The following is a 26,378-nucleotide window of genomic DNA, read 5'->3' as shown; positions in this document are numbered from 1 at the left end:
CTTTGAGACTCAAGTGTATCCACTGGTAAAAGTGCCCAGTGAAATTTTCTAACCCCCTCCTGCTGTCTTTCTCTTCATTATCCCTGTTCCAGCATAAGCAGTCCCATCACTAAACCATCCACACACACAATCAGCTGTAGGTGACTATAAGCTCCAAATGCTCACAATAAAGGAACTTCAGTTCATAATAAGGCTAATGTCCTACTCCAGGGTATACAATGATAAATCAGAAAGAAATTACAGGCCTGGGTAACAAAGTCATTATCCCTTCCAGTGTCAAATGAAAACCAGATGTTCTCAATCCAATGTGCTCCCTCCATCCTTCCCCTGTCCCTACAGACTCCAGGCTAGAAAATAAGGTACAGCCCCATTAATAGGATATTCTCTATTGATAGAGATGGGACTGATAATCTACAAGGCTAAAATGGTCCTACTATCACTAATTTAATAAAATGTCATAGACACTATGTTTAAAAGAAAGAGTATTAGCTTAAGCATCTGAAGTTTTAGAATTTTCATTCTAAATCTTCCTGACCCTGATTCTTTGTCTATAAAGTACAGATAAATAATCTTGCCCTGTTTCCTCCACAGTTATGTTGTGAGGATCAAGAAGGTAACACAAATGGATGTTTCTTGAAAAATGAAAAAATTATGACCTCTATTGTAACAACTGTGTTTTTCATAGTGGCAGTTTTAAAAGGGGGCAGAGGATCACACTAAAGAAGAAACTAATTTGCCTCACTAGATTTGTCCTCCATGGTTGACCACAAGGCCTGGAAACTAATCATTCTTTGGAAAATGATCCTGAGTTTCAGAAGCAAGAAAGGATTCTAAGGAGATGTGTTTTTGTTCATTTGTTATATTTTGTTTTTATTTTTGTTTTAACCAGGGATCTAACCCAAGGGTGTTAACCACTGATCCACATCCTCAGCTCTTTTTATTTTTTATTTTGATGCAGGGTCTCACTAAGTTCCCTGAATTGCTAAGACTGGCTTTGAACTTGCAATCCCCCTGCCTCAGACTCCTGAGCCACTGGGATGTTTGTGCTCTTGAAATAAAATTCAAAGGATACTTATTTGTTATGTTAGAAATGTGGTTTATTTAACAAAATGATTTTTAAAATTTATTTAGCCTGCCAGTTCCAGACATGGTAGAGCAGCCACATTTTCTTCCTAGTCTTTCTTTTTAAAAAATAAGATAAACGCTTGACTAAGGATGTACCTCAATGGTAGAGTGCTTGCCTAGCATGCACAAAGCCTTGGGTTGGATCTCCAGCACAAGGGGGTAAAAAAAGGAAGATTGTGTGTGAAAAGTGAAAAGAACCTAGCAACTTCTTAGGGATGTGAGGCATGACACCACAGTGAGGTGTCTGTGTTTTCTTTAGGCATCCTTGTAATTTAGTCAAAGCACCAGACAAGCCTGCAACCTGCAACCACCAACAGATACAGGAAAAAATGCCCCACAATAAGTGAGGATGGGGTCGGGGTGGAATAGATGTTCACTGGATTAGACAAAGGGGAATGGAGGGAATGGAGGGGATAAGAAAAGGAAAGGCAGTGGAATGAATCTGACATATCTTTCCTATGAACATTTATGAATATACCGCAGTGAATCCCATCGCATACATCCGAAAGACTGGGATCCTAATGAGAATAAGAAATATTCCATGCTTCTATAATGATGTCAAGATGATTGTATTGTCACATATAACTAAAAAGAACCAATTTTAAAAGAAGCCCACATACTGTAGTCATAGGACTGGGAAAGGTCAATCCAATAGAACAGAAAGTCTTTTTGACAATGACTGTTCTGCCGCGGCCATACACCAATGGAAAACATGCTGCTACAGTGTCGGCGAGGCTGATTGGGAGCTGAGCATCCTTCTGAGACCTGCAAGTCATAATCTTTCCTTGCGTCTTCTGCGCTTCTGGTGGTTTTCTGATAATCTTTGGCATTTCTGCTTTCAAGTGCAAAACTTGAATCCCCCCTGCCTTTATCATTACATGGCATTTTTCCTGTGTGTCTTGGTCTCCACATGAGACCAATCACGTTGGCTTAGGGTCTTCCCTGCCCCAATATGACCTCACCTTAACTAATGGTGTCTCTAATGACTATCCCAGGTTACATTCTGAGATACTGGGGATTAGGGCTTCAACGTGTGCTTTAGTTGAGAACAGGGGATACACAATTCAACCAGTAACATGTGCTGATGTCAATGTCCTATTTCTGATATTGTACTGCAGTTATCTAAAATGCCTCCATAGGGGAAAGTTGGGTTAAAGGGCTTGGTATTCTTGTATCACTTTTGCAACTTCCTATGAGTCTATAATTACATCAAAGTAAAAAGACTTTTAATAAAAAAGTTTGTACTCCATTAAACAGAGATCAAGTGGGGATCTTAAGGCATTTTCCATTTCTGTTGACACATTTTTGAACTTAACATTTCTAATTGTTTTTGAAAAGGAATGAATTTTTCTCCCATATTTTTCCTCTGGCTTGCCTTAAGTGTTTGTTGAATATATTACATACTTTTAAACAAGCTGGTCAGCAGCTTTGAGACTTGGTGAGATTTCTCTTCTCATTGCAATCCCTCCCTAGAATTTCACAAATAAATCACCAGCTCTCTGCAAAATGATAACAAATTCTCAACCCTACAGATGGTTGAAGGTACTTTAATTTTATTAAATGTTCACTCCTCTCTGTTCTCAAGTTACTATGGTCTAGGCTTAGAGGAATGGTGACTTTTTAATTTTATTTAGAGAAGCCTCAGGAGATCATTTCTAAGTTTTGTGGTCTCTATAAGCTCCTAGAAAGAACCAAATGGGAACAAGACACAGAGCCATGGGGATCAGAGTTTGCTGGAGAGGGACCATTAGGACCCCAACCTGCTACTTCCTCCCTGTTAGCTCAGGTACTTGGGGCAAAAGTGTCCAACCTGGTGGGGAAGGCTATAACTCAAGGCCCCTGGTTGCCATCGGGACCATGAGCCTAATGTACAGGTTGAATAAGGATGGAATTACAGGACTAGGCCAACCAATTGGCATCAAAATAGAGTTAGGTAGAAGTTCTTCTGGTGCTGTATAGCACAGTAGGGTAACTATATTCTGCAACAAATTACAATATATTTCAAAATAACTGGAAGAGTCCAAATTTATTATCACATAGAATTATAAATATTTGAGGAGATGGGAATGCAAATTACCCTGATTTGATTATTATATATTATATAAATGTATTAAATTATTGAACTGTGCTTCATAAACATGTACAAAAATCAAGTTCCCATTAAATTTTTTTAAATTAAAAAAAAACTAAAAAACATAAAAGTAAAATAAACCATGAAATGGCAGAAGAGTGAAGAAATTCTAACAGCTGGGCCAAAAGACTGACCCATATGGCAAGGGAGGTAGAAGCAGGGTAGCTGTATTAGTTTCCTGTTGCTGTCTTACAAACTACCGCAAACTCAACAGCTGAAAACAATATGTTTAACCCCTAGTCTGTGTAGATCAGAAGTCTGGGTTGGGTACTCTACTTATGATCTCATTAGGTGAAATCAAAGCTTTGCCTGGGATGTGTCCCCTTCTGGAGCTCTGGGTTCCCGTCTAAGCTCACATGGTGGTTGGTCAAATTCAGTTTCCTTGTGATGGTAGGACTGGGTCTAGGCTTTGTTGCCTGACACTTCCCAAGGGTTGTTCTCAGTTCCTGTAGGTGACTCAGCTCCCTGCCAGGGGCAGAAGGAACAGCTTACTTCCTCAAGGCCAGGAGGTGGTTTTCTCTTATGTTTGGAATCTCTGTCTTTAGAAAGAGCACGATTTTTTTTAAATGGCTCAGATGATCTTCCTTTTGATTATCTCAGAGTCAACTGATTGGGGAGATTCATTACATCTGCAAAGTCTCTGCCTTTGAAACCAAATTCCTATAGGAAAGGCCATCTTGCTCTCAGTTCTGTCTCCATCCAGGAGAGAGGATTATGTGGAATTCTCCCAGCTGCAGGTGTGGGGTCCTGGAAGATTTGGCAATTCTTGGTCCAGCCCTGGCTGGAGCCCAGGGCAGGAATGCAGCAAGACTGTCCAGCAAAAGACAGAAAAGGAAAAAAAAAAAAAAGACAGAGCGTGAGCAGATAATCAGAATTCTTGAGAATTTCTCGACCATGCTAGAATTTCACACATAAATCACCAAACTTCCTCAGAAAGGAAGACCATAGTTTCTCAGCATTGCAAGTAAAAAAAAAAGGTGCCAAAATTCTCAGAAATGGGCACTCCTTTCTACTCTCCAGGTGTGGCCTGGACTTGGAGAAAGAGTAGGTATTTTCTGACCTTGGCTGAGAAAGGCAGCAGCTGATGTCCTGAGCCCATCAAAACTGGAGGCTTAGGCTAGTATGGGCTGCCTGAGGCCTGAAGATGGCAGAGCAGTGTGGCTCCTTGCAGACTGGGGCCCTAGGAACTGTGAAGTTGGGTAGATGCCAGTGAGGTCAAAAGCAGGCTTCCCTAAAAAAGCACACTCCTGCTGTCACACATTTGGGGGGCCTTTTCCTGTAGGTCATCTGAAAAGCAACATGCTGTGCTGAGCTACATGGGGTCTGACAGGTAGAGTGAGCATCCCAGAGGTGATTGTGACTGGAATGATGCATGGCAGAGGCCAGAGGTGGACAAGGAGGTGTCCACCCTGGATCAGCAGTCAGCTCAGCTGGGTGAACTCTGGGAGAGTTCTTAAATGCTTATAACCATAAACCATCTTGCAGAAATCACCAAATATTCATAAGTGGGCAGCTTCAGTGACTAGAAACACTCTGATTTATTTGTAGACAAATTGTCACATTGCTCCTTCAACGATCCATGTGACTCAATAGAAAGTAGACATTGTTTTTTAGTTTGTGTGTGTGTGTTTCATATTCCTGTGCCAGAACATTGAAGATGGCAAGTACTACTTGCTGTCTCTAGAAATTAAGATGAGGAAGATCCCGAATCAGTGAAATCCATATTCAAGGCACTGTTCCCTCCAAGTCTGTGAGGTGGGTTGCCCTGGAAACCTGGTTCCCCATCTATCCCTACTCTGGGCCTTTGGATTTCTTGGGCTGAGGCAGAGGCAGGGAGGAAGGAGGACAGGACCATAAACTGCATGAGCAAGTGCTGGGCCAAGGTGTAGGGAAAGGATCCCACAGAGTGGACAACGTTGTAGTCTGCTACACTCAGTGCATTTCATCCCTGTCCTCATTCTTCCATGTCCTTCAGGAGGAAATGCCAATGAAAGCTGCAACTGCGGAGAGGAGACCCAGTGCAAGCCGCACACAGCTGGGACCAAAAATGGTGGCAAATAGCAGCAGCCTCCAAAACCACTGACTAAAAGGCTGGAAGCATGGGGATGTGTGGGGTTGGGTGTGTGGGAACACAGAAAGTGTGAAAAGGGAAGACAGCCATGTGCATGCAGTGTCATTTTGCTAAAAGAGCCCTCACTGTGTAGATACTAAATACATTAAAGTCCCTGGCAGGGTCATTAGAGGAAACTGAGGGGGATTAACTCACCACCTATATTAGTCAGCTCCTGCTGCCATAACAAATTTCACAGATGGGGAGGATTAAACAACAGAAATCTATTTTCTCAGTTCTGGAGGCTGGAGGTTTAAGATCAAAGTCTCAGCAGGGTTGGTTTCTCCTGAAGCTTCTCCTTGGCTTATAGATGGCAACTTCTCCCTGTGTCCTCAAATGGTCCTCCATCTGTACCTGTGTTCTGATCTTTACTTAGGATACCAGTCATATGGATTAGGGTCCACCCTTATGACCTCATTTAACTTAAGTGCCTTGAAAACTCAGTCTCCAAATACAGTCACATTCTGGAGCACTGAAAATAAGGCCTTCAACATCTGAGTTTTTGGAGAAAATGATTCAGCCCTTGACACCACTCCAGACCTGAGAGTCCCAAACCTAGAAGTGCAGCACCATTGGAAGGATCAACCAATGTCTATCATAATGCTAATGCTTCTCCTTTTTGGACACCCAGGTCCCTTTCTATAGTGACAGGAAGTCACTAGACAGCAGAAAGTCTCCAATCATTTGGAGCACTGATATCCTAAGTGACTATGACTATAACCATGGTAACATGTAAATCAGAGAATTTATGATGCAATAAGAGAGCAGAAATTCTGGAGTCAGTTTGCTAACGCACCCAGTGTGACACTACATCAGTAGGTCATTCCTCTTCAGACTCTGGGGCAGGAAGGATGAGATTAACACTGGTTAACCAGCTAGGCACTGTTGTCTGTGACCTCAGGGATACCTGTGCTGTCCTCAGGCCCTAGTAGCAGAGGCAAGACACTGTGCTGATGGCTTTTTCCTGTCGTCATTTGGACATCCTCCTTTAATTAAAGGTACTAGCTCACACTGGGAGTTTCCAACTGAGGGAGGACTAGTTCGGGGTATGATTTAATTAGGGTCCCCATGATTCTTCTTGTCCCAAACAGAGACATGCACTGGGCTACAGAAGATGCTTAACATGGTGGGCGACTGATCTTCAGGATCTGTGTTGGCTGCACTGACCCAGGGTTATGTGAAAAGAAACATGTCAATAGGACCCGGGGCATCATACAGACCTTATTATAGGGGCCACAAACAAGGCCAGCAGCCACAGTCTGCCCTTCTGTGGAAGAGCTTAGGGCCAAATTAGAAAGACCAGAGAGGAAAAGATATCTCTTCCAAAGGGAGCAGAGGAGCAGCTCCCTTCCTGGGGCTCCAGGAGGGAGCAACAAGGCAGCCTGCAGAGCCACACTGTACAGGAGGGGTCCATCCTAGCCCCAGGACACACATGAATACCGTTTGATGAGATAAAGACATCTGAGAAATCACTGCCATCAGGATACATCCTTTCACCAAGCACCTGCCCTGGGAACTGGTCCCAACAAGAGGGGAACTAAGAGAGAGCAGGTGTCTCCCAGCTGTGGATAACAGCTTATCCTTGCTTTGCCCAGACTTATTTAGCAGGATCCTGCAACATCATTTCTGCTTGAATATATGGAAGCCTCAAGGCTTGTGCTGTGAGCAGCTGGTGCATGTCTGAACTTGCAAAGGAAGAAGAGTAAGAGTGGAGCTGTGGCCCAGCCTAAAAGGAAGTTGGCAGCTCAGGAGTGGACCTCAGTCAGGGTCCACTACTCAGCAGAATGCCTGGGCTATGGAATAAGATGATTTCTGCAGGTATTTGGTGGCAAGCAGTCATGGGGCTGGCCACTCAGTCTGTGAGGCTGCAACTTCTTTATCAGCTGCCACAGCCCAGAGCCTGTAGCATGATGCAGGCAGTCAAGAGAGATGACAGGTGCCAAGTGTGGGCTACAAGGCTTAGTGGGCCCCAAAGCTGCATCAGACCTACAAGGACCTGAAGGAACTGTTTTGGTCTCTAAGTCAGAGAAGCTGGAGCAAAGGCACAGAAGGACATGTGAATAGCCACCAGAGGCTGCCCCATGGTGATCAAGTAAGCTGGTAAGCCTGCCCTGACCTCTAAGGGAATAGGCTGCTCCTTCACTGTGGCCTTCCTCGTCATGTGATGTGTGGTCCAAGTTCCCTTGGACCCATTCAGAGAAGACAGTTCTGAGGAATAAGAGCTCAGATGAGCTGAGAAACCACAATATAAATCCAGACAACAATATAATTTCATGACACAACCTTAGCAGTGCTCATTTCTCTGAGGAAGACAGTCCAGGAGCTCTGGGAATTTAATGTAGGAAACTCAATTGCCCATTTGAAATAGAGTCCAAAGTCAAGGAGGTGGTTTCATACACAGTGGTTTGGGAAATAAAGTAGTATCTAGATTTGGAAGCTTAGATAAAGGAGATCCAATGTAGAGGGGGCATGGAGGCAAAGGCAGGGGAACAAGTTAAAGGACAAGGATTTAGTGACAGATGCAGTGGACAGGGTGTTACAGTGCAGGACCAGTGTCAGACACCTAAAGTTTAGGGTGAACGAGGGATGAAGAGATGAGCCTTCGGCTTCCTCCCCCAGGGCAAATAACCAAACATAAAATATGCTTTACAGGCCAAGAGGTTTCCTACTCCCTTATGTGGAATTAAAGCCCTTGGATTGAATTCACAGTGTTCTTTTTTTAGATCACATTTCAGATGGTCCATTTTAGGTCTTGAACTCCCCATGACACTTCACTTTACTTTTCCCTAACTTTTTACTACACTAAGTAAATATTAAAACACAAATGAGGTTCAGATCTCCTTTCACTACTCATCAACCATAGCTGGCCTAAAACTTGAGGGGATTATCTCTTTCCTACAGTACCAATGAAATCGAACCTCACTTTTCTTGTCTTTTCTCCTTCCCTATCTCATATCTCCCTCCTCTTTCCTACCAGGATTTCCCTAATTTTTCTTTTCTTATTTTCTATTGCTTATTACACAAAAAAATTGTAACAATAATAAAGGACATGTAATAAAAGAAAAGCAGCATTCTTTTTGTTAAACTGTGACAAAAACTGTCTTCCGAGACTGTTCCCCGTTGGTCCTATCCACAGGCCTCCTTACTTGCACCTGGTAGTTTCAGCAAGGAGTAGATGGTGAGCTTTGCCTTATTCACACCATGATTTAATAAGCATGTTTTGCACTTTGCCAAATCAGCTTTCTGTTGCCATTGGCTACAAGCCTGTGATTTTCAGGAAGAGGCCTATGACCCAGGATAGGACAGCTTTGGCTGGTGCCTTGGTGTTGGAATTTGTGGGGAATGCTCTAGACTCACTGCGATCTGCCCTTCTGATCAGAGAACTGCCCTTCTGTTCCTTGTAGACACTGATGACCAAATCCAAGGAGAATGTCTTTGCCATTCAGATACCAGCCTCTCAGTGCACTTGAACTGACGTGATAGTTCCTTAAAGGGATACACGAAAAGAGAGTATTGACTGAGGTGCTACTAAGCAGTTTCCCAATCACATCTTACTTCCTGTACCAGACACATGTAACACTCCTGACCTCCCTTTCTGTACCCCTGCTTGGAGCAGCTCACCAGGACCTGCAAGGTAGAGCAGAGGTGCCTGTGTTACTCATAAGGTAGACTTTGAAGGAGGGTTACGCACAAGGAAGGAAAGCAAAATGATACTTTAAACTAGTAAATTTTAGAATTCAAAACCCAAATATTACATTTTATAATATGCCCTTTTATGCTGGGATAAAGACATGAGATATATAGAGAACATAAAGCAAATCATTGGATATAAATCCAACTCATCTATAATAAGAGTAAATATTAGATTAAGTAACACAATCAAAATGCAGAAATTGTCAGATTGAATAAGAAAAGATCCAACTATATATTGTCTACAAGAGAAACTTTAAAGATACAGATTGAAAGCAAGAGAAAATATATACCATTCAAACAGCAAAGATACAGAAGCTGAAGTGACTATCAGACAAAATAGACTTTAAAACAAAATATTATAACAAGACTATTTTATTATTAAGATTATTTTAGTCAGCTTTTTTATTGCTGCGACTGAAAGACCTCACAAGAACAATTTTAGAGGAAAATTTTATTTGGCACTCATAGTTTCAGACATCTCAGTCCATAGACAGCTGATTCCTTTGCTCTGAGACCAGGGTGAGGCAGAACATCATGGCAGAAGGGTGTGGTGGAGGAAAGCAGCTCAGGGCATGACAATCAGGAAGCGGAGAAAACTCCACTCGCTTTTTTATTTTTATAAAACCCAAAGGTAGGCCCCCAGTGATCCATCTCCTCCAGCCATTCCCCACCTGCCTACGGTTTATCCATATCAGTGGGTTAATGCACTGATTAGGTTAAGATTCTTGTAATCCAATCACTTCATCTCTGAACTTTCCTACATCATCTCACACATGAGCTTTTGGGGGATACCTCATATCTCAACCATAACAGAGATAAACAGAAATGTTTTATAATGATAAATTATAAATCATGAAAATATGATAATTATAAATACATATGTTCCTAACAAGAGAGCCCCCAAAATACATGAAAACTGACCAAATTGAAGGGAGAAATTATTCAACAAAAATAGTTGGAGACATCAATTTTTTTTTGGTGAACTTTATTGAAGTATAATTGAAATCCAACAAAATGTATATATTTAAATTATAAAATTTGACAATATATAAACCATTACCACATCAGCATAAAACGTTTTCATTATCCTCAGATGTTTCCTTGCAACTCTTTTTATTTATTTTTATTTTTTTTATTGTAAACAAATGGGATACATGTTTCTCTGTTTGTACATGGAGTAAAGGCATACCATTTGTGTAATCATAAATTTACATAGGGTAATGTTGTTTGATTCATTCTGTTATTTTTTTCCCTTCCCCCACCTCTCCCACCCCTCTTTTCCCTCTATACAGTTCCTCCTTCCTCCATTCTTGCCCCCCTCCCTAACCCTAACCCTAAACTTAACCCTAACCTTAACACTAACCCCTCCCACCCCCCATTATGTGTCATCATCCGCTTATCAGTGAGATCATTTGTCCTTTGGATTTTTGAGATTGGCTTATCTCACTTAGCATGATATTCTCCAATTTCGTCCATTTGCCTGTAAATGCCATAATTTTATCATTCTTTATGACTGAGTAATATTCCATTGTATATATATACCACAGTTTCTTTATCCATTCATCAATTGTAGGACATCTAGGTTGGTTCCACAATCTGGCTATGGTGAATTGAGCAGCTATGAACATTGATGTGGCTGTATCTCTGTAGTATGCTGATTTTAAGTCCTTTGGGTATAGGCCAAGGAGTGGGATAGCTGGGACAAATGGTGGTTCCATTCCAAGCTTTCTGAGGAATCTCCATACTGCTTTCCAGTGTGGCTGCACCAATTTGCAATCCCACCAGCAATGTATGAGTGTACCTTTTTCCCCACATCCTTGCCAACACCTATTGTTGCTTATGTTCTTGATAATCGCCATTCTAATTGGGGTGAGATGGAGTCTTAGGGTGGTTTTGATTTGCATTTCTCTTATTACTAGAGATGTGAACATTTTTTCATATATCTGTTGATTGCTTGTAGATCTTCTTCTGTGAAGTGTCTGTTCATTTCCTTAGCCCATTTGTTGATTGGATTATTTGTATTCTTGGTGTAGAGTTTTTTGAGTTCTTTATAGATTCTGGAAATTAGTGCTCTATCTGAAGTATGATTGGCAATGATTTTCTCCCACTCTGTAGGCTCTCTCTTCACATTACTGATAGTTTCCTTTGCTGAGAGAAAGCCTTTTAGTTTGAATCTATCCCAGTTGTTGATTCTTGCTTTTATTTCTTGTGCTATGGGAGTCCTGTTAAGGAAGTCTGATCCTAAGCTGACATGTTGAAGATTTGGACCTACTTTTTCTTCTATAAGATGAAGGGAGACATCAAAATTTATCTTTTATAATTAAAACATCTAGGCAGAAGATTACAAGAAAATAGAGGACTTGAACAACACTATGAAAGGTAAAACCTTTGTAAGTAAAAGAAACACTTTACAAGTTCTTAGGAGAAGAAAAGTAACTCTTATGTGGAGATTAAGCAGTGTTAGAGGCCAGGGACCCACCCACCCTGAGTCCTGCTGGGCCAGGCATTACCTGACTGGTCTATGGAAATTTACCAGAAGCTTCTGAATCTTCATTTCTTCACACATGAAATAAAGTGAGAATGCACCATTCACAGAGCTTTTGTGGGATTTCTAGGATGATGTACATTCAGGAAATTGATACTAGGCTATGGAGGGCTAGCCAACATAAGACGTGCCAATTCTGTTAAGGTCCTCAGAGCCATTGCAATCCCTCTCCCTCTGCATTATGGGAATGGACCTCAGGGAAAGAGGGGCTGACCCTTTCAGGCTGTGATTCCTGGAACCCATGCCAATTAGCTTCTGACAGGATTCATCCATAGAGAGGCACTGGTGAAAAGAGTGTGAGAAGTCAGGGTATTTCTTCATCACCATTTCTCCTACACCAAAACAGTGTCTCTGGGAACGTTTGCAGGGCTCCTGCTCCTGCCAGGTAAGCCAAGGTCCCCTTTTTCTCAAGGGTGACCCTTATTCCTTGACCCTATAGCACCTCTAGCCCACAGCGGGCTACAGCTTCCTCCAAAGTCACTGTGCTCTGGCCTCATAGACTTCTTATCACCTGGGTAATCAATGTTCTCTGTTCTGAATTGGCCTCTCTCTCCCCAGTTGTACCTTGGATAACTAATAGTATTTTGCATTTAAATTATGAAAAGCAATCCAAACAATATTTTGGGGTTTCTGGTTTCTTTTTATTTATTTATTTATTTTTAAGAATTTGAGCCAAGTGACAGAGTAAAGCAGCTGGGCAGGGACTCCTGTTCAGGACCTGTACTCCTGAACACATGACCTCACTCTTCACCCTGTTCAAAGCCTGGTACAGAACAAGCATCAGTGCATGTTTGTTGCTGAAAGGCATTAAAATAGAGCTAGTTTGTACCATGTGTGCACTATGTACCTGCTTCCTGGCCTGCTTTACATATATGTTGTATTTAATCCACATAATATCCCATGAGAAACAAAGGCAGCTCATACAGTGTAGAGTAGCACCAGGAAACCAGACAGTGTAATGAGAACACCAAGCTGTTTATTATCCCTCTACTGCAAGCCCAAACCCTACCAGGGGCACCAGCTGGCCAGCAGCCTCCCTGTCAGTCTCCTGCAACAACCTACACAAAACCAAAGCAGAATAGAGATAGCAAGTTTGGGGGACATTTATTTCAGATCATACTTTGATTCTAAAAGTGTAGAAACATGTGGCAGGCAAATCCTGGTGTATCTGAGGGGTTGTTGGATGATCCTCAGCCCAGGTGAATGAGGCACCTACCTAGACTTACCAATGTGGATGCATTGTTCAACTACTTTTATGCTTAGTGATCTCTTGTCATAGAGTCATGGGGATGCATCGTAGGGCTCTGAATGTGTCCAAAGTGACTAATGACTTGGGACATTTGGGAATGTTTCTGTATTGTTTACACTGAAAGAACATGTATTTTTTTTATTCCATAACACAGAACTGACTTTTGACATGTCAAGTCAATGTAAGTCGCTAGGGAACCTCTTGAATTAGCCCCTGGAGAATTGTTGCTTCAACAATTTGCTATTTATCTTCTTTCAGATGACAATGTGAGGTTTCTCTTCTTTAAATCTTAAAAGTCATAAATACTTCTCCACCCCACACTGTACCCTTCCCCTTACACATACCCAATTCTCACCCACCCCCAGATACAATGGAGACCTTGTAGGGACAACCAGAGCACAAAGGCTCAGTCTGGACAATTCTGATTTTCCTGGGAACCTCAGAGCCAATTCTTCCTGAATCACCAATTTGATTTTATTAAAACAAATGTTGATGATTCTGACTCTGCTTCACATTCTAGCTTATTGCCCTTCCAAATACTTTAACATTTGTGGAGAGAAGGACATTTTTACCAGTTGAGAGGGAACTGCAGAAGCCAGTCTGCAGGGTCACATGCACAGCAGTAGAACTTTCTTATTTATTTCAAAAGGAAACATTTTTTTCCCAAGTCTGGCTGGAGAAGCGCAGGACACTATGGGCAGGAACAGGAGTGGCCTTGGTGATTTTTAGAACAGGAGTCACTTCAATTTCCAATCTAAACAATAAGTTCTACTTTTAATGACTCTCAGGTTAGAATTACTGATATATATGACAGAAACATTAAAACCTCAAGTTTGCAATTGCCATATTAAGTCTCATGCTTCCCTAGGATAAAGTAAGCCATTTGCTACTCTTATTTGGGGATAGGGAGGAATGCAAAGTAGAGTCATTGATTTTAATATTTCCATACAATAAATTTACCAATCCAGACAAACTGAGGACAAGGACAGTTTAAATCAACTTAAATTCTGCATGAAAAAGCATTTTGAGCATTTCAAGCATTTCTAAGCACTCATGTAACTCAAAGCAGGTTGCTAATGTGTTTCCTTCACTAAAACAAAGAGGTCTTTGGTGGCGATTTGTGGATAGCTTTAGGGTTCAGATCAGACAGCAATTTAGATTCTGAAGTAGTTTCTGACAGGAGGAAATGGGGAGGACTTAATGCTGGAGCTGGCATTTTTAATTAATCAGAACCTGGGGAAAGTTCATTCCCAATGAAGAGAGTGACATTTAAAAAGTCACAGAAGCAGAAATGTGGGTGTCAAATGATGGGGTGTCTGACTTGGCAAATAGAAGGGAGAGAGATGAGACCACAAAGGAAGTTGGGACCAGTGCACTTTCTGGTATTACCCTGAATTTGTTAGGAGCAACTTCATAAAAGGCCACATGCCAGGAAAATATTTAATAAATGAAGTTGTCCTCTTCAGTGGGTCCCAGAGCTCAGTTTTCTTTTTTTCCATTGGAAGTTATGAGGCACTCAGGTACAATCCCAGAGAACACCAAGGCAGAGAAAGTGGAGCTGGGATCCCAGAGTTCAGATAGTGAACCCAAGTGACTCTAGGGTGAGTCTCTGAGGGTGTCAAGGATTGAGATAGAGCCATGCACTGCAGGATAGGGTGAATATACAATGGTGATCTCATAAGATTATAATGGAACTGCCTAGTGATGTGGAAGCACTCATGTCGCAATGCATTACTCAGGTGGTTGTGATGATGTCGGCATAAATATACCTACTGCACTGCCAGCTGTATAAAAGTAGAGTATATGTGATTACATGTAGTACATCATACTTGATGATAAGAAACTAATTGTGTTCCTGGCTTAAGTATTCACTATATCATAACTTCTGTCATTATTTTAGAGTGTACTCCTTCTACTTACGACACAAATGTTTACTGTGAAACTGTGTGCTCTGTGACTCCAGCAGCCGCCTTACACATCTTGTGATTGCAGCAAGAGACCACATCAAGTGATTGACCTGTCCCATTTAGGTTTGTGTAGGGACATGCTATTATGTTCACACAATAACAAAATCACATAAAGATACATTTCTCTAAGTCAATCCCAAAACAACAAAGGACAAATATTTTCTCTGATATGTGGATGTTGATCCATTATGGGGGGAGGTACTAGGGAAAAATGGAGGAACTTTGGATTGGGCAGAAGGGAGTGAGCAGAGGGGAGAGGATGTGGGGGTCAGAAGGATGGTGGAATGAGATGGACATTATTACACTATGTACATGTATGCTTGCATGAACACTGTGACTCTGCTTTGTGTACAGCCAGAGAAATGAGAAGTTGTGCTCCATTTGTGTACTGTGAGTTGAAATGCATTCTGCTGTCATGCATAACTAAGTAGAATAATTTTTTTAAAAAAACATTTTTAAAAATTATGCATTTCTCAGAATGCAAAACTATATGCTCAGGGTCAAGTTGAAGAGAATAAAAGCAACCAAAAGTGAGCAATGGATAAGGGCATGAAGGTGTCCAGGTGGAGGCTGGTCCTAGCTGGCTTCCCTGGGACCAGCTCTCAAGGTGAAGGGACCTAGACTTTGAAGCAGAGGAGTGCCATCCCTTCAAAGTAGTGGTAAGTCAGTGCTTTGTGTCAACTGACCACTGAGGGACTGAAAGAGCACAGGAGTCTACAGCCTCAAAACACTAAATCCATGCTCACCTACTGAAGCCTGTGCCATAGCCAGGAGCCACAGGATGTGGGCCAACATCAGGACGCCTGACCACTCACCAAATCTACTTTGGGACCAGTAGTGCTCTAAGAAAGTCAAGTGCTCTGCCTTCCAAGATAATTTTCCCTGTGGCATTCAGCTTCAGTCCCACTCTCTGTTTCTTTCTCTTACTGTGAGTTTCAACACAATGAGAGAATGATTCCCCTCCCACCAGCTCCAAAGAACGCCCACAGTGAAGGCCTAGACACACCTGAGCAGCCTCCACACCATTGAAGTCATAACCGTATAAACAATCTTGTGGAAGTATTGCCCATACTGCTAGGAAAGGCTAGACTTTGAAAGTCAAGGCCATTCACTCAGACCTCATTCCCTTTGATTCCATTTGGAATTCCAAATGTGCACACTTGCATGTGTGTGTGAAAAAGAGAGCATGTTTGACCGTTTTCCTTTTTTTTTCCTTATTCAGATATTGAGGTTCAAAGCCACTAAACTCAAAACATAGGCTACGATGTCAACATGTTACACTCACCTGAATGCCGTTGGCCCCGATGGATTTGGATGGTTGTCGAGTCATAGAACTTCTTATGGACAACTTTGAATCAGGCTTACCCCTGTCAGCGTTTAACTTTATCTTCATAAATTACCTCCCCCACAGCACAATATTTCTGTGCATTCATAGTTCTGTTTGTCTCCCATAAATCAACTGCAGGCCTATTTAATTATCCCTCTGCAATTTTAAACACCAACATTTTTAATGAGGCAGAGAATGCACGGGGGCCAGCAACAGGGCTTTAAAGGTCCATTGTGGGTCACACTGTGTATATTTTTCAAAGCCGGGCGTTCCTGAGATAAGTCACATATTACGCAGATCTGGGGGCTTGGCCAATGGCCTTTCCCATTGTGTGACCGGCGAGACCCTGGGCCATCAGCAGGCTGCTTTTTGTCAATGGCTTTGATGTGTGTCAGTTATTATAAACACACATGATGAATGAGTGTTATGGTTATGTGAGGAATTTGGTCACCTTGGCTCAAGCTGTGAAAGTGGCAGAGCTGTGGATACAAGAAGGACCATACCTACCACTGTAGCTCTGGTCACTAGTGTCTGAGCATCATTAACTTTGAGACTTTTTCTGGAAATCCATAAATCACTCCATCTGCTTTTTAGGTCAATGTGCTGGCTCAGTGAAATTGCCCCAAGCCTCCTCCCTCATAGAAAATTTCCCAATGACTTTGCTCACAGGTGAGCCTTGCTTTGCTGGCCCCGACCCACGAGGGCTCAGGACACTCCAATGAGAGGTTTCAGTGTTCTGTCCCCCTATGGATGCAGGCTGGTGAGATAACACTCAGCTGGGCTGCAGGTTGGGAAAGATAACTTTTCCACAGCTGTGTCTATGCCATGCTCAAGATTTGGGTTCAACCCAGGGCTATACTCAGACTCAAGGGTCAATACTATCAGTCCACAGTCCTGGAGGTGAGCAAGGCAGTCAGTGAGGGAACAAGATAAGTGATTAGTGACAACTGGTCATCATCAGCTCCAAGAGCTGCTAAAAGGCAGAGTGACCAATAGAAAGACACAGATTCCTGTGTTTATCTGGAATTTTTTCTTTCTTTTTTTTTTAGGACATTCATATGATCACAGAACTGGAAACTCATTTAGAAAGGCAGACAGTGTCCTTGCCCAGCCCTAGAAGATCGCCTTTCAGCACTACTCTCTCCCTCCTCTTTCTCTTCTCTTTTCATTTCTTTAGGTACCATGCTGAACTCTATATAAGAAGTATCTCAATTAACCTGTATTAGTCAGGTTTTAGGTTACTATAACAAAATACCTGAGGCAATTAACTTATAAAAAAGGTTTATTTTTGGCTCATGGTTCTGGAGTGGTTCCATGTCTTTGGGCCTGTGGCATGGGTGGCACATTTTTACAGGTGTACATGTCAGAGCAAACTGCTTACCTGATGGCCAGGAATCAAAAGAGAATGAAAGAGGGTAGGGGTCTCCCAATCCCCTTCAAGGCATGCACCCAATGACCTAAGGACTTCCATAAAGTCCCACTCCTAAAGATCCTATTACCTCCCAATTGCACCACCCTGGGGACCAAGTCGTTAACACATGGATCCTTCAGGGATGCTCAATATCCAAACCATAGCAACCCTCAGAGCAACTGTGTTTTACAAATGAGGAAAGTGATGCATCAAGGGCTCAAGAAGCACACCCTGTCTCTCAACAGAGCCGGGTTTGATCCCTGTCCAAGCCTGTTCTGGGGCCCAGCTGTTCTGGGTCTGGGGAACTATGGTCCCTGTCTTGGACTGAAGAACATGAAATCCAAGCCTGCAGAACACATCTTTTTGTCTGTTTCAACTGAGCTCTCTGAACTTGAAACTCAACCAACTATTGTTTCTAATTAAGGAGATAGTAGCAGATGGTTAGGAGCATAGACTCCAAATTCAAATGTGACCAATTAGACTTTAGTTCTATGACCTAGGGAAGGGGCCCAACCACCATCTCAGGCAAAAAGAAGCCCAGAGGAGGGCTACCAATGTCAATAGGTAAAACCCACAGGGAGACCAGCCAGCAGGGAGTCTAAAAGATGGCTGCTATCAGTAATTATTCCTAGGTTCTCACCTATCCTGTTTCTTCCTCCATCTTCCTTGCAAGATTTTCGGGTTCCTGTCGATTTTCAGCAGTTACTGATTATATCACAGCTGTTCACACATGGCCCAAGGATACTGGGACAAGTTAGCAGCCTACACAGGAATCCAGGAAATTGTTATTTTGATCTTTAATACTAGTTTTCGTGCCAAGCTAAGTGACCTTTGTAGGCCCTGTAATATGTTAATGTTTAGGGAGAGTTTATGAACTTCTTGAATCCATTTTTAGTAAGGCCTATTACCTCCAAATACAGAGTCAAGGTCCCAATTAAAGCTTCTCATTAGAGAGTGAAAGTTATTTGCCAAACCAGAAGGGAAAAAAAGACAATTTTTCATCATTTTGAAATTTATCTGCCTGACAATGACAGTTTCCTCACAGCACTAAGGCAAGTAATCAACTCATTCGACATTTCAGTGCATAGACAAGAATATTCTGGAAGTGTGGACAGGTCAGCATCTCCTCCCTAAGGAATTTCAGGTAGTAGCTGGGATGTACATGTGTACACATGCACATGTTCACACAGACATGCACACAGTCATTCTAGTACCTTAACATCTATAGTCAATGTGTATACAAAGGTTTTAACAGTGAAAAACACCCCTTCTTTTTATTTTAAGTTCGTGTACTCCTAGAAGAGAGATGTGTCAGTCATCTCTGTTTCTGTAACAAAAAAAAAAAAAAAAAAAAAAAACAACCTGAGCAAACAACTTAAAGAGGGAAAGATTTATTTTGGCTCACAGTTTAAGAGATCTCAGTCTATGGTTGCTTGGCTCCATTGCTATGGGCCTGTGGTGAGGCAGACATCATGGCAGGGAGCACATAGCAGAGGAGAAAGCTTCTCACCTCGTGGCAATCAGAAGCAAAAAAGAGAGAGAGGGAGGAGTGGAGACAAGATTACTCCTTCAATGACATGCCTCCAGTGACCTCCTTCCTCCAAATAGGTTCTACCATCTCCCAATAGCACCATCAGCTGGGGAATCAAGTCTTCAACATGTGAGATTTTGGGGGACATTCCAGATCCAAACAATAACAGTAGGACCCCTTAGGAGAAGATATCTCAACTGGGTTTTCAAGTTTGTTCACAGTTTTGCTGGAGAGGAAAGAAAGCGAAACATTCCAGGTCAAATTAGATGGATGAGCAAAGACAGGTTGAGAATTGTGTGGATACTTGGTGATACTGAGATAACAGAAGCACCTGCATCCAGGACCAGAAGGTTCTGTGTGCAGAGACAATGCTAGAAAAGGGCCCTCAGTGCATGTTACGGAGTTAAGCTTTTAATTTAATGAGTGTATCATGCTTCTGACAACCCTCTGCAAAATCTCCAGCCCCTACACTTACGGGCTTTGAGAACTAAACAAGGAACCATAGGCAGAACAACCTGGGCAGGACGCCTCTCCCAGGGACTGAGCAGCTACTTGGCCACAGGACACACACCACATATCTCCATGACCATGGTTCTGCCACTCTCACAGGTAGTGTCACCTTTAGAAGAATGTTGGGATGTCTTTGACAGCACTGTCTCAGTCACCTTCACTGAGACCCCTTCAGTAGCCACTTAGTGACTCAGAGATCTCTCTCTGAACCTACTATATGAAAATAACATACTTTGAACAAATCATTTGTGGCTTTAGCAAGCATTTATTGAGCACATCTGATACTTCCTCTAAAACTCACAATCTAATGGAAATATTTATAAATAATTTTGTTGCAGTCTAGTACATGCAGTACCAGTTAAGTTCATATAACCACAGTTGTTACAAAGGGGTGGAAGGAGTTCCTCTGGGCAAACAGAGATGAATGGAGGGAGACTGGAAAAGCTGGAGACAATGCTTAATCATGTTCTAGATAAGTAGGAGTTCTCCAGACAGAGGTATTCTGTGGAAAGTAATTCCATGAGTATGAACCAATATTCTATTATTCAGATCTCAGGACTCTGGAAAGTGAAAGGGATCTGTTTCTAATTATGCTCAAATGATGGACATGTAAACATACTCTCTTCATCCATATGGACCATGTGCTCACCCTACATTTAAGCAAACTATGCACACGAATTGAAGATTTGAATAGCACCTATCAGATCAGGACTGCTAAGTTCATGTAACTAGAGTCCATTCTTGTCTCAAATAAGGTGTCATTCAGCAGTTTAATGTTTCCACGAGAGACCCACTGCTTTACCTCTTATGTGTTTTGCTGTCCTCACCATCAGCTTCTCCCAGGTCTGTCTCCTAAGTGGTCTTATGATGGTGGCAAGAGATTTCATCCATGAGCTATTTTACTCACACCCAGTAAAACTTGGTTACTTTCACCCAGTAACACAAAGTCAACTTTTCCTTTAGCCTGTCTGTGCACTCAAAGCCAATTCTGTAGCAGGAGGATCCCATGTGCAGAGGCATTTGAAGAAAAGTGACCCTCCTCCCAGGAGCTGGATAGGTGATAATCTGATGTGGTTTTTGAAAGAATGGAGAGGGTGGGAGCAGGCATGGGGCAAGCTGTCAATGGTGCCCATAACCAGTATATCTGGACTGCTGAAGATACAGGTGGGGAGGAAGGGCATGAGGAAATTTAGGGACATCAGAGTACAGGTAGGCAGGGAGCAAATTCTAAAGGACTATCTCTGTTTTTGTTTTAATGGAAAGTAAGGCTGGATTTAATTTTAGAAAACCCGTCCTTAAGACTGCATGGAGGTAAACTAGCAAGGAGAAATTATAGCAAGGAATCAACAGTCAAACAATGACAATAATTCAGGAGAAAGATGATGTGGCTATAACACAGGAAGTGAGGTAAGGAGGAGAGGAGAGAATGGAGAGATACTCAGTTACTTCCTCCATCTGAAGGACCACATAGGAAATTCATAGATGATGCTCAAATTTTTGAATTAGTGAGCTGAGTGAGCATCCCCACCATTAATAAGATTATAAAATTCAGAGAGTTGAGCATGTTTCTTTGGTGTGAGAAAATATTGAATTTGAGGCAAGTTGAGTTTAAAGTATCATATGAGTGAGGGGCAGATGAAGAGTCTGGGACACAGTTGGGGCTGAAGATATCCTCCTGTGAGTCATCAACTTGTAGATAGAAGATGGAACTTGGGGACCCAAGGCTGAAGGCTAAGGTGTTTGGGAGTATCAACACTTGCAGGCTGGTTTTGTCTCCTTGGTCATGTTAGAATAGTAAGGTAGGAAGACTTAAGCTAAAGGTTTGGGAAAGGTCTGAAGGAGATTTTTATTGGAGCATCATAATTATATGTAATAACTGGGCATTCCCTTTGGCATCTTTATATACAAATATAACATGATTTTGTAAAATTTATTTCATTTAACTTCCTCTTTTCCTTCCTCCCTCTCATTCTCCTATAGCTACTCCACTGATCTTTCCGGTATCTTTATGATATCCAATCCCTTTCCCCCACTGCCTTCATTCCCTTAGTTTTTCTTTAGCTTCTACACATGAGAGAACACATTTGACAATTGATTTCTGAGTCTGGCTTATTTCACTTAGCATGATTTTCTTCATCTCCATCCATTTACTAGCAAATGCCATTATTTATTCTTCTTTACGGCTGAGTAAAACTCTGTTGTGTTTTTATACCACATTTTCTTAATATATTCATCTATTGAGAAGCATCTGGACCGATTCCATAATTTGGCTATTGTGAATCTTGCTGCTGTAAACATTGTAGTAGCTGGATTACTATGGTATGCTGATTTTAGATCTTTTGAATAAACACATTGAGAAGTGGGATACATGGGTCTTGTGGTTGTTCCACTCCTAGTATTTTAAGAACTCTCCACACTGCTTTCCAGAATGATTGTACTAATTTGCAGTCCCACCAAAAAAAGTATGATTGTACCTTTTTCTCCACATCCTCATTTATTATTGTGTTCTTGATAATTTCCATTCTGACTGGAATGAGATGAAAACTTAGTGTAGTTTTGATTTGCATTTTCCTAATTGCTAGAGGTGCTAAACAGTTTTTCATATATTTGTTGGCCATTTGTGCTTCTTCTTTTGAGAAATTTCTGTTCTTTTTCCCATTTAATGATTGAGCTATTAGGGGATTGGGCATTGAGTTTTTTAGTTCTTTACTTATTCTAGATATTAGTCCCTTGTCAGAGGAATATCTGGCAAAGATTTTCTCCCATTACACAAGCTCTCTTGACTCTCTTAATGATTTCCTTTCTCTGTACAGAAGCTGTTTAATTTGATGGTGCTCCACTTACTTAGTTTTGTTTCTTGTGCTTTTGGGGTCTTGTTAAGGAAGCTGGTACAAGCACCTAAATGTTGGAGTGTTGACCTATGTTTTCTTCTAGCAATTGTAAAGTTTCTGGTCTAATCATAAGTCTGTAATCTATTTCAATTTAAGTTTTGTGCCAGCTGAGTGATAGGAATCTAATTTCATTTTTCTATATATCCAGTTTTCTCAGCACCATTTTTAAAAGACTATCTTTTCTCCAAGATATATTTTTAGCACCTTGGTTAAATATCAAACTTCTATAGATATGTAAATTTGTCTCTGTGTCTTCTATTCTGTTCCATTGGTCTTAATGTATATTTTTATGCCAAGGTCATTCTGTTTTTGCTACTATAGCTCTGTAGTATAATTTGAGATCAGGTATTGTGATTCCTCCTTTATCACTTTTCTTGCTCAAAATTTCTTTAGCTATTTTGGCTCTCATATTCTTCCAAATGAATTTTAGGACTATTTTTCTAGTTCTGTGAAGAATGACACTGGTATTTTGATGTTGAGTTTATTGAATGTGTATATTGCTTTTGGCATATGACCAATTTGACTTTATTAATTCTGCCTACCCAAGAACATTTTGGAGGTCTTTCCACTTTCTGAGGTTGTCTTCAATTTCTTTCTTCAGTGTTCTATAGTTTTCATAGTAAAGATCTTTCACCTACTTGGTTAGATTAATTCCCAGGATTTGAGTTTTGTTTTGCTTTGTTTTGAGGTTGTTGTGAAGGGGTTGGTTTTCCTGATTTCTTTTTCAGGTGAGTCACTGTCGGAATATAGAAAATCCATTGATTTATGGGTGCTGATATTGTATCCTGCTACTTTGCTAAATTTACTTATCAGCTGTAGAAGTCTTCTGGTAGATTTTTTGGGTCTTCTAGACATAGGATCATATCATCAGTAAACAGTGATAGTTTAATGTCTTCTTTTCCAATCTGTATCTCTTTAATTTCCTTCTCTTACCTGATTGCACTGGCTAGAATTTTAAGAACTATATTGAATAGAAATGGTGAGAGTGGACATCCTTGTCTTGTTCCTGATTTTAGAGGAAAAACATACATTGTTTCTCCATTCAACTTGATGTTGACAATGGGTTTATTGTATATAGCCTTTATAATTTTGAGGTAAGTTCCTTCTGTCCCTAGTTTCTCCAGTGTTTTTAACATGAATGATTGTCATTAAAGACCTTTTCTGCATCTATTCTTGTTCTTAATTCTATTTGGTGGTAAATTACATTTATTTATTTGCATATGTTGAGGCAGACTTGCATCCCTGGGATGAAGTCTTCTCAATATGGTATTTTATCTTCTTAATATGTTTTTAATGTGGTTTGCTAATATTTTATTAAGGATTTTTCATCTATGTATGTGAGGGATATTGATCTATAGTGTTCTTTCCTAGATGAGTCATTGTCTGGTTTTGGTTATCAGGGTTATACATACTTTATACAATGTGTTTGGGAGTGTTACTTCCCTTTCAATTTCATGGAATAATTTGAGAAATACTGGGACTATTTCTTCTTTAACAATCAGGTAGAACTCAGCTGAGAATCCATCTGGTCCTGGGCTTTTCTTTGTTGGGAGGCTTTTAATTGCCATTGCAATTTTATTATTTGATTGTTCTGTTTAAGTTTATATATCTCCCTGGTTCAATTTGGGCAAGTTATATGTGTCTAGAAATCTGTCAATGTCTTCTAGATTATTGGAGTATACATTCTCAAAATAGTTTCTAATGATCTTCTGGATTTCAGAAGTGCCTATGCTAATATCTCCTTTTTCATCTCTAATCTTGATTTGGGTTTCCTCTTTCTTTCTCTTGGTTAGTGTGGCTAATGTTTATCAAGCTTATTTACCTTTTTAAAGACCAACTTTTTGTTGCATTGACTTTGTGTATTTTTTTCTCAATTTCACTAATTCCAGCTCTGTTCTTATTTTTTCCTGCCTTCTACTGACTTTGGAGTTATTTAGTTCTACTTTTTCTAAGGCTTTGAGGTGGAGCATAAGCTTATTTATTTGGAATTTCTCTATGTTTTTTAATGTAGGTATTCAAAGAAATAAATTTTCCTCTTAGTATTGCATTCATTCTGTCTCAAAGATTTGATATGCTATATCGTTGTTTTCAATTGTTTCTAAGAGTTTTTTGATTTCTTCTTTCATTTTTGATGCATTTTTCACTTTAAAAAGTGTTGCTTAATTTCTATGTATTTATGTGGTTTCTATTTATTTTTCCTACTATTGATTGTCTAGCTTCATTCCACTATGATCCAACAATGCTTAGGATTATATCTATTTTTTGTATTTGTAGGACTTGTATTGTGACACAGAATATGGTCTATTTTGGAAAAGATTCCATGAGCTGCTAAGAAGGTGAATTCAGCAATTTTGGGGTGAAATATTCTGTAAGTGTCTTTTAGGTCCATTTGATTTTTTATATTATTTAAGTTGGATGTACCTTTACTGATTGTATGCTTTAATGACCTGTCTATTGATGATAAGGGTGTGTTGAAATCACCCAGTATTATTGTATTGGGATCTATCTGGGATCTAATATCAAGGAGCATTTTTAGTATAACTGTGTGCATTGACATTTGGGGCATATGTATTTATTATTGTTATATCTTTCTTGATGGATTTTTCCCTTTACAAGGACATAATACAAGGGTCGTTTTGTCTCTTCAGATTAATTTTTGCATGAAATCAGCTTTATCAGATAAGAATAGCTACTCTAGCTTGTTTATGAATTCCATTTGCATAAAATACTTTTTTTCCATTCTTTTACCTTTAGCTTGTGAGCATTTTTGCCCATGAGATGAGTCTCTTGAAACCAAAACATAGTTGGATCTTGTTTTCTGATTCATTCTGCTAATATGAGTCTTTTAATTGGAGAGTTGATGCCATTTATATTCAGTGTTATCATGGATATGTGTTTGTGGTTTGCCAACATTTTTGTTATATTTAATTCTGCCTTGATTCTCATTTAGCTGATTGGTCTTCTATTAAACATCCCTTGTTTGAGAGGATTGAATTTTTGTGGGGTTCCTCTATGTGCAATTAATCTTTGAGGATTCTTCATAGTGTTATCTTGGTTGTTAAGTATTATTTTAATTCATACTTGTCATGTAAAGTTTTTATTTCCTCATCAAATACAGAAAAGAGTTTTGCTGGGTACAACTTTGGTTAGCAGTTCTTTTCTTTTAGAGCTTGGAATATTTTATTTCAAACTTTCCTTGATTTTAGAGTCTGTGTTGAGAGGTCAAAAGTGAGCCTTATTGGTTTGCCTCTAAGCATTACATGATATTCTCTCTTCTAGCTTTTAATATTCTTTCCTTATTTTCTATGTTAGACATTTGATTATAATGTGTTTTGGAAAACTTTTCTTTTGGTCCAGTGTATTTGGGGTCCTTTATGCCTCTTGTATGTGTAAGTCTTTCTTGTTTCTGAGGTGGAGGAAGTTTTCTGTAATGATCTCATTGAATATGTTCTTAATGCCTTTAGTGTCTATTTCCATTTTCCTTCTACTCCAGTGATTCTCAGGTTTGGTCTCAATGTTGTCCCAGATTTCTTGTATATTTTCATCATGTTCTATCAATTTTTCCTTTATTGTATTCCATAAATTCAAATTCATGTATCCTGTCTTCAAAGCCTGAGGTTCTGTTTTCAGGGCTGAAGTTCTATTTTCTACACAATCTAATCTGTTGGTGATGTTTATAAGTGAATTTTAATTTGACTCATTGTCTCTTTCATTTTCAAAAGTTCTGATAGATTTGTTTTTACTATTTCTATATCTTTGTTTAAATGGTCTTTCATCTCCTGAATTTTCTCTGTTAATTTAGTCCTTATATCATCTTTTAGTTCATTGAACATTTTAATAATCAGTTTTTTATAATCACTCTGGAATCTCCTCCACTTCTATACCTGT

Source organism: Sciurus carolinensis, chromosome 5 (genome assembly GCF_902686445.1).
Source record: "Sciurus carolinensis chromosome 5, mSciCar1.2, whole genome shotgun sequence".
Classification (NCBI taxonomy): domain Eukaryota; kingdom Metazoa; phylum Chordata; class Mammalia; order Rodentia; family Sciuridae; genus Sciurus; species Sciurus carolinensis.
Note: the sequence above shows the minus strand (reverse complement) of the source record.